This window comes from Dasypus novemcinctus, chromosome 3 (genome assembly GCF_030445035.2).
Source record: "Dasypus novemcinctus isolate mDasNov1 chromosome 3, mDasNov1.1.hap2, whole genome shotgun sequence".
Classification (NCBI taxonomy): domain Eukaryota; kingdom Metazoa; phylum Chordata; class Mammalia; order Cingulata; family Dasypodidae; genus Dasypus; species Dasypus novemcinctus.
This window is the reverse complement of record NC_080675.1, coordinates 174,055,364-174,064,107: the sequence shown is the minus strand read 5'-3', so window position 1 is coordinate 174,064,107 and position 8,744 is coordinate 174,055,364. Positions and strand designations below refer to the sequence as shown.

General features: G+C 45.7%; 1 long non-coding RNA gene across 1 annotated transcript; it reads left to right on the top strand.

Moving 5' to 3' along the window:
* The first annotated feature begins 4,340 nt into the window (after positions 1-4,340).
* LOC131276137 (uncharacterized) lies at positions 4,341-8,401 on the top strand. The gene is made up of 2 exons (XR_009183611.1): positions 4,341-4,604; positions 7,347-8,401. It is a non-coding gene; the product is annotated as an uncharacterized lncRNA (long non-coding RNA).
* Positions 8,402-8,744: the final 343 nt, after the last annotated feature.

The following is an 8,744-nucleotide window of genomic DNA, read 5'->3' as shown; positions in this document are numbered from 1 at the left end:
TTGATGGCTCTCACATTTTCCTTGTGGACTGGACCTTTTATCTAGAGAAAGTAAGATATTTTGTTCTATTTATGACTTTTGGCCTTCTATGTTACTTTATCACATGCCAATACTTAACATCCCTACTTTTGTTCGCATTTACTTCATGTGTCTTAATTGGTCATTTATTCTTTTTACGCCTCCCTTTTTTTTTTTAAGACGTGCGCTCTTAAAAACAGAATAACATTTAATTTTGTTTGTGAGCCAAAATGTGTCTTTGCCTTTTCCTAGAGAGATTTAAAGCATTCACATTTACAATGAAAAGAACATACTTGGTCTTTGTTTTGTCATTTTATTACATGCGATCTGTTTTCTTATAAAAGTTCCTTCTTTCATCACTATTATCTGTTTGTTACTCACGTTTTCTCTGAGTTTCGGGCCCTTTTTCTTTTGGAAATTAGACACTTTATTTTTATTCACCCAGTGCTTGCCATTAGCCCGTAGAATAGCTGAATTTATGTTCTCTATCAACATCAATAAAACCCTGCCTGGAAGCCAGGACAGGAGCATAATGAGCTGAGGGGAGGGCACACGGCCTGGGGCGGCCCAATCTCTTCTTCTCAGCCCACCTGGTGCTCTGGCCCCAGCCCTCTGAGAGGCCCCCTGCAGAGACCAGGTGGGCCCACATTCCTTTCTCTGCAACAGCAAACGAGCCAGTTCAAGTGCATCCTGGGGTGCATGATGTCGCTCTAAGGCAGGGAGGAAAAGATGAAGTTAAGACAATTTAATTGTAAATTTTGAGATAAAAGAGTAACAAAATTGTCTTCAATTCAGTAGAAACATTTTTGTAAGTATATATTTTCGATTCTAAAATACAAAGAAAATATTGAAAAGTAAAAGGAATCAAAAATTACCTTTGGAATCACCATCCAACCAACCATTCTTAATATTTTGTATATTTTACTTTCACAGTCTTTCTTTTCTCTATGCAAAACTTAGATATGGCAATGCCACAACTATGCATATTCCTTCATTTTCTGCTTTGTTCTCTCAATGACATTTTCCTATTAGTTCACAGTTAAAGATTTTTCCCTAAATTTTTCGTGATTTAAATAACACTGCATTAAACATCTTTTTCTATAGTAGGGTTTTTTCCCATGTATTTATGAATAGTTCCTTAGGATGGATTCCCAGGTGTAAAATTAGTGCATCAAAGGATTTGAACAATTCTAAGTGCAAATTGATGTACATGTGACATGGTTATAGTCACTCCCACGATACATGGCCATTAGAGAAGAAACTATAGAAAAAAGTGAAAGGGGGGCAAAGAATCATGGATTTGTGTCTTCCATTTGCCGTAAACTCCATGTCATTTAAAAAACCCGTCATATGACCTGACACAAGTTCCAGAATGCAGGTCTTGGCATTCCTTGGAGAGCTGATCTAAATACTGACGACTTCCATCTACCCTTAGATAGCAGATTAACCGTGACTACTCCGTTTCCAGCTTTGTCTCTCTTTTTACCCCAGAAAACTCCCACCCAGAGGCCCTTCTCAAGAAGCATCCTGCGCTGCTCGGGCTGCGGCCCCCGGCACAGCATCCGCGCAGTGTGCCAGGTAGATAGCCCAGGTGAGGACGCGCTCTTTCCCTCCGTTTCATAGCAATAGCCTCACATACCTGGCTGCCAGCAGAAAGGTGAGCGCATGTGTGTTATTTTCTTTCCTTGTAACTCCGTAGCCCTTTCAGGTCTCCATGTGTGCACATCTGGGAAAGATGTATGCCCGTCCACGAGGCAACGAAGCAGACATGATGAATCCCAGATGTGGAACATGGCAATTTGCCTTGAACTCGCAAGATCACAACGAGGAACAAATGTATAGATTTTCTCCACTTATTGTTTTACATGAAGCTGATGGAAAAGCAATTGATCGGTTCAAGGAAAGGCCAGAGAAACCTTTTCACTTTAAAACGCAGAGGGGAAAAAGAAAGAGCCGAAGCGTTTTCCTTTATTTAAAAGTGAGGATTGGGTGAAGGGCAGCATCTCAACAGAGAAGGCAAATAGAATTTGCTGGTGAATGAACTCATATCCCATTTACCTGCAGAGTTCTGGATTCTATAAACAGAATCCTGAGTCAGGGCGTAGTCTAGCTAGGCTCTGTCAGTTAGTTACGGAGGTGTCGCTTTACATTTCCATATTTTTACCCTTCCCTTCTGGTAAATAGATGTGCAGACTCGGTGTGGAGATGCAGGAGCTGAGCTGGGGGCTTTCCTAAGCTCCTGCTGCCCCCTGGTGGTTTTGCTGGGAAGTAGCAGAGGTAAACCTGAGCCTTCAGCGCCTGGCCGTGAGCAGGCCATTTACTCACATCTCAAAGCTTTTTAAGAGCACACCAGCGCCTTCAGCTCACGTGACTGGTGCTCTGTGCCAAACAGTGGCTGCAGCTTGAGGACACTGGAGGTCCTGGGCCATGGCTGGGACTCCAGCTGCTATCCTCTCGCGTCTTGAGAAGGGCTGCTCCAGTACCATGGCGTGAGCCAGAGAAGCGGGAGAAGCTCAAAGAGAGCTGCTGTTGGGGCACCAAGGGAGGAATTTCAAGGAAGGGGAAGTGGCCACGAGAGCCGCCCCCTGCCACCCAGGGCTCGTTCTAGCCCCTTTACTGACATTGGAGTCCTGCACCACGCTTTACCTGCTATTTGAGCTCTCTGATTGTGTGCATCATCAGCCACCACCAGAGCCAACAAAAGCTCAAGGGCAGCTCTTTGCAGTCGACCTTTCTGCGATGCCCGAAGGTGCCGTATCTACTGTTGTCAGGACTTAGATGTGAGTGACAGCCATGGAATTGTACTCCCTAGGAGGGCCCAGACAGAAGGACGCAGACATCCAATTTTAAGAAAAGACTCTCTGCCAGGAGACAGTGTCCCTTCCTCCACCCATTCTTCTACGAGCTACAGAAAGGTCAGTCCCCAGGTGGGGTTCCTACTTTCCACTGTCTTCTTGAGCAGCGGTTGTGCTTCCCTTCATGCAAAGGGTTTCGCTGTCTTTATACGTAGCAGGGACCTACTTAGTGTCTTGCTTTTCAGGCATCGCCCACGTGTCCTGTATGTGCCTCTACGCTTACAAGAAAGCAGGCGATGCAGGGTCTGTCCCTGGGTGGGCGGATAGTTTAGTTAATTGCGGCTATGACTCTGGTCAGTAGGGGGCAGCAAGGGACCTAAAAGTGAAAGCAGAGCATCAACAGACGGTCAAACACGTGGCTCCATGGCGCTGGAAAGCAGAGCTTCTCAATCTTTAATGTGCACAGGGATCTCCTGGAGATCTGGTTAAAATAAGATTCTGAAGCAATGGGTCTCAGGGGACCTGGGATTCTGTGTTTCTAAAAGGTCCCAAGTGCTGCTGCTGCAACTGCTGGGCGAGGACCAACGCTTTGAGTAGCGCAAGTGACAAGGCTTGGGCAGTGTCGCAGAGCCCCAGGATGCCGCTTTGTATTTAACACACATTCCCTTTATGAAGAGTGAACAGGCACGGCCAACGGCTCCTGCATTTCTGATGAGCTGGCCGGCGTGCGAGGGGGGTCTTTCCCTACGGTGGTGGCATCGCATTCTCTCCCGGAGGCCCGACACCTTGGCTGGGAAACTTTAGAGGCGAACACTCTGCATTGTCACCTTGGCCCACGTGGGTGCAGGAGCCCAAGCCTGCTTCTGCCCAAAGAGAAGAACAGGCTGTCACCCCTGAAGCTGGGAAAGAGGGGGCAGGCCGGCGTGCACCCCTTCCACGGCCCAGGCCACAGGACGCCCCTAGATGCGCAGGGGAGAGGAAGTCTCAGTGCGCCCTGGGCACGTCGGCCCCGCTACGCACCCTCGTGGGGCGCTGTGAGGTGTGCGTGGCCCCCACTTCAGGCCACAACCAGCTGAGACCTCGTGATGCAGGTCTCCGCAGTCCACGCATGGGCTGGGAAGAGTCGGGATTGAGAAGCTTTGAGTCTCCCTTGCTCTAAGGTACAATGACCATCCGTGCGTACATTCAGTAAAGTGCCCGTTTATTGAGCACCTACTCTGTGCCTGGCCTCATGCTGGGGACTGGGCCAGCAGAGATGAATCTGTTTGTCCTGTAGGAGCTGACACTTGAAAAAGGGGAGCAGGTTTCCTTAGAGTGTCCCTCCCATAAAAGCTTGGGAGAAGCTGGCGTCTGGCGAGGCGCTGAATGTTTACCCCCATCTAGCCCCTTGGGGTGCTTTTTCCTGACCTGGGTAAGGCGGAATGCTCTGTTGGTGTTACATAGTAGTATATTTGGTGGCAGAATTACTTTGTACCCTAATATGACCCTTCTTTCATTGCAGTTCGTTGTTGCTTTTGTTCTCTCCAGACTCTGAGCTGGAAAAAAAGGGATAGTAAGCACTTGTTGAATCGGTGACCACCGTCCCTCCCTGTGACTTCGGGCTCCAGACTGTCCCTCCCATGCACACATCCTCTGCCCACGCACTCTGGGAGCCGCACAGCCCACGCAGCTCACGCAACGGCGTCTGCCAGACCTATTGGCAGGAGGCTCTCTACGCCCAGCCTCCCCATGCACCGAGCGCAAGCCTTGATCAAGCTCGTCCCGCACACACACACGGATGCACACTGACAGGTACAGAGCGTGACACCATGTCAGTCCACAAAATCTGAGAAGCAAATGCATGATTTAAGATCTTCTCCGTAGGTTCTGAGAGCAGGGGGTGGGCTTTAAAGTTCATTGACTTGTAAGCAAACTTGACCAAAGCTATTAGAAATCGGGATCCTGGTCCCTCGGCAGGTGCCGTATGACTGGTAAGGAGTCACCGTGGGACCTCTGGGCGCTGGAATATTCCACGTCCCAATCTGGCCACCGGTTACACGAAAGGGTTTAAGTTAGGAAAATTCGTCAAATATCCTTATGGCGTGTGCACTTTCACACATGTAAAAAAAATTTTCAAAGCTCATAGCTTTCAACAATTTTGATTACATAGAGCAGCAATCCTAAAAACAAGAGCTAAGTTATAGTGCTTAAACCAATGCACAAATGCCCCACGTTTTCTCCTTTGCTGGTCTGTTACTTCTGTTTTAAAACAAATCACCAAATACATAATCCTGGCCACCCCCATGCAATACGCTGAAGTCTGAAAACTTCAAAAACAGCCCGTCACCTCTGTTCTGCATTCTGCGCCCCCGCCCCCCCCCCCCGACACCGGCACTTGTCGGATGACCTCACCTGGTTTTTAGATGGAAAATCAGGTCCATCTGGCGAGGGCTCCCACCAACCCCCACATCTCCACATGAGCACGATCCTGGGAACCCCGTTTCCCTCCCACACTTCTCTCTGATTATGAGGAAGAGGAGCCCTTCCCTCCTCTTCTCCCCTTGGCAGTTAAATTCCAGACGCGTCCCCAGGAGGGGGCACCTCCACCCCCAGGCAGAACTGCCCCAACTCATTTCCAAGGTCTTCAGTTCCAGGGAAAGAGCTTTTGAGCCTCTTCCTATCTCCTGGAAGATATTCTCCCCCGAGATGTGTGAATTCACAATCTTGGCCCATTGAATTTTGCCTTATACTTACTTGTTTTCCAAACATATACGGAGTTCAATTTTAAGTAGTTTTGCAAGTCTAGATGTTCAGGCGCTTGCAGATAATTTAATTGGAATAGACGGAAACACTTGAGTTTTTAGGAATACCTAGAACGTTCTTAACGCTATAAACCATGTGCTACAACTGTGCGCGGAGATGCTGGCTTCCAGGCCTTGTCTTTCTCTCCTCCACAAGACTCAAATAAAATGGCCACCTGGGAAGCACCAGGGGACACCCGATTTGGGTCCCAGTCTGCTGGAGTGTCCTGGAGAAGCCTAATTTGCCTAAAAGCCAAAGCATCAATTTTCCCTTAATGACACATTTTCCTATAATTCATAATTGTATGATCTGTTCTAATCTGCATATGATAAAGCAGCCTTTGCTCTCAGGTCTGTCCCCAGCCCCTCCATCACCTTTGTAAATTAGGAAAAGGTGTCCCCTCTTGTAGGACGCAGCCCTATGGCACCTAATCTGAGGAGCAGAGTGTGAGCTTGCTTCGTTGCCTGGGTATCTTATCCAAGTCACAACCTGCTTTGGTGACATTTTAGGTAACTTGTGGTTTCTTTCTGCTTCCTCTGCTTTTGTTCATGTCAATAACTAATTTAGCCAATCCTTCTAAGGATACTTCTACCTTATGTTCATGTTTCTATTATGTACCTTAAAAATTCCCAGAATTTATATCCAAGGTATCAGATTTATCTCTTTGAAGTATCTCAAATCTACTTTACTGTACTTGAAAAATGGATTTTACAGAACTTCGTACACCAGAGGGATTTATTAAGCAAATTATAGCATACAGGTGGTTTATGCTGAATTAGCAAGGCCTGCCCAGATGGAAAGAATGGAAAGAGACAATGCTGTAACAAAAGTATATTTGGCTCCATTGTACTGCTTTTGAAGACATAAAAATAAATCACTAAAAAAAGTAGGGACCACAAAATACTCATTGATCCACCCAACGTTATTTGCTTGAATTTAAAAATATGTATTTTTGTGACAGGGCAAGTTCTCTCCATTCTCTTCCTGGAGGCTGAGCCTTCCAAGGCTAAGATAATTGAAAGGGATGCCCGTAATATAATCCGAGTCTGAGAAAAAGGCAGACACTCTTCAGAATAATAAAGTACAGGAGCTATGCCAACAGCACAAGATAGCTGGTCTATCTTAGATAGTCCACCTGGAGACCAGATGACCATAATGGCCCTTTTCCATTCCACCTGCAGGATCTGAAGCTCCACTCACGCTGTCTCCAGCAGTGAGTCTGGGCAAAATGGAGAAATCCACTCTAGAGGCTAAATCCACAGAATGAAAACACACACCCATGGCCATGGCCAAAAGGGGCCATTTCAAAAGAAAGAAAGAAAGATAAAAAGGGAAAGGGGGAGGGGAAGGGGGAGGGGGAGGGGGGAAGTAAAAAGACCAAAGGTGATTCTGGGAGAAATTGCTTTTGCTTATGCACTGAGCAGTGTTATTACAAAATGAGGATGAGCATGGAAGACATACCAAGAAGACAAATAAAAATGTCCATGTAGAGTGCCCCCAAAACTCTAGGAAATAGACCTAGTGCTCACAGATGTGACATGGGGATGAATTGTGTAGATTAATTCTCCACCACTCCTTTTTACCTGTGATGGCTTGAAGTTGATTATGTGTCCCCGAGAAAATCATGTTCTTAAAGCTAATCCATTCCTGTGGCTCTAAACTTATTAAAAGCAGGAACTTTTGATGGGGTGATTCGGTTAAAGCATGCCCCAGGGTTGGTCTTAATCCTCTTGCTGGATTTCTTCATAAAAGGTATAAATATGGAGAGAAGAGAGAGAGCCACAGAAGCAGGAAGTGAAGGCAAGGAAGCCCGGAGGAGAAGGGAGAGCCCAGCAGATGCCATCATGTGCTTCACCGTGTGACCGCGGAGTCGGCATCACCAGCAGCCCGTCTTCAGGGAGAAAGCATTGCCTGGTGATACCTTGATTTGGACATTTTTGTCAGCCTGGAAACCATAAGCTTCAAATTCCCATTGTTAGAAGCTAACCCATTTTATGGTATCTGCTTGAGCAGCTTTTAACAGATTAAAACATTACCCAAAACAGATTTTATTGCATCACCTAAACATGAAGTTCACTGAAGAGGTTCTACCTAAACAAGGCAGACATAACACATGTGTTTATCTCCACTTCTCAAAACCACATAAAAGAACACTAAAGGAATAAGAAAGCTCTAACTCTCGAGGACAAGGAAAATAGAAGAAGAGATGATAGGTTAGAGATGTCACCAAATTTTGGAGAAATAGAAAGCAGTTGAATGAATGGTGTTGACTTAGCCGAGCTGTGAAAGCAGAAACCTGCCTGCGGAAGAGAAGCTGGTGAGAAGCAAATGGATTCCCAGTGCAGAAGCCTGGGAAGTTTCAGGAATTGGAGGCAAAGTTACCTCCAAAAGGACCTGAAAGCAGGACAAGTTTCAAACCTGAATAAAGAGCAGTTGTGCCTCCAGATTCCTACCCCAAGTGCACAGTGAGAGAGTGACCTTCCCCCTCTTTGCAGAAGACAGGAGGCTCTTAGTCTCCAGAGAAACTCTGAATTAGACACACCAGGCATGCCTGAAAGTGGAGAAGTGGAAATCTGCTTCCTGCCCAGTGAGGCCCTCCTTGCCTCCACCTCCTCCCTTCTGGAGAACGCTGGCTTCCAAAGGGGTGTCTATAAGGGAAAGACATGAAATTGATAAATACTTGGTGTGTCTGGCATGCTTCAAGAAGAGGTCTTTGAGAAATTTTGGGGCTTAATCAGTGATAAAGACATAGAAAACTAAGTAACTAAGAAATAAAGTGATTATTTACAATAGTATAATAAGGGAAATGTAATCATAATATATTTCGTGATCCAGCTGTGAACAATATTTGGATAATCGTAATAATGGCTATACAAAACATTAATGTGGAAAATCTGTTATAGCTAAATTGAGAGGATGGGGAAAGGGGAAGTATGGTAGTTTAGGAAATATTTTCATCTTCCCTAAGAGGAAGTCACGTGGTGATTTCTAAAATTTTAAAAATCATAAATAGTATAAGCATGTTATCCACATTTAGAATTTTAAAAAACAAAGTATTTTAATTGAAATATCAAAATTTTAAAATAGGAGAAAAGCTGAAATAGCTTAAAGCATTTCTTTTGAGGCGTGGACATGGGGAGTAGAAATTGG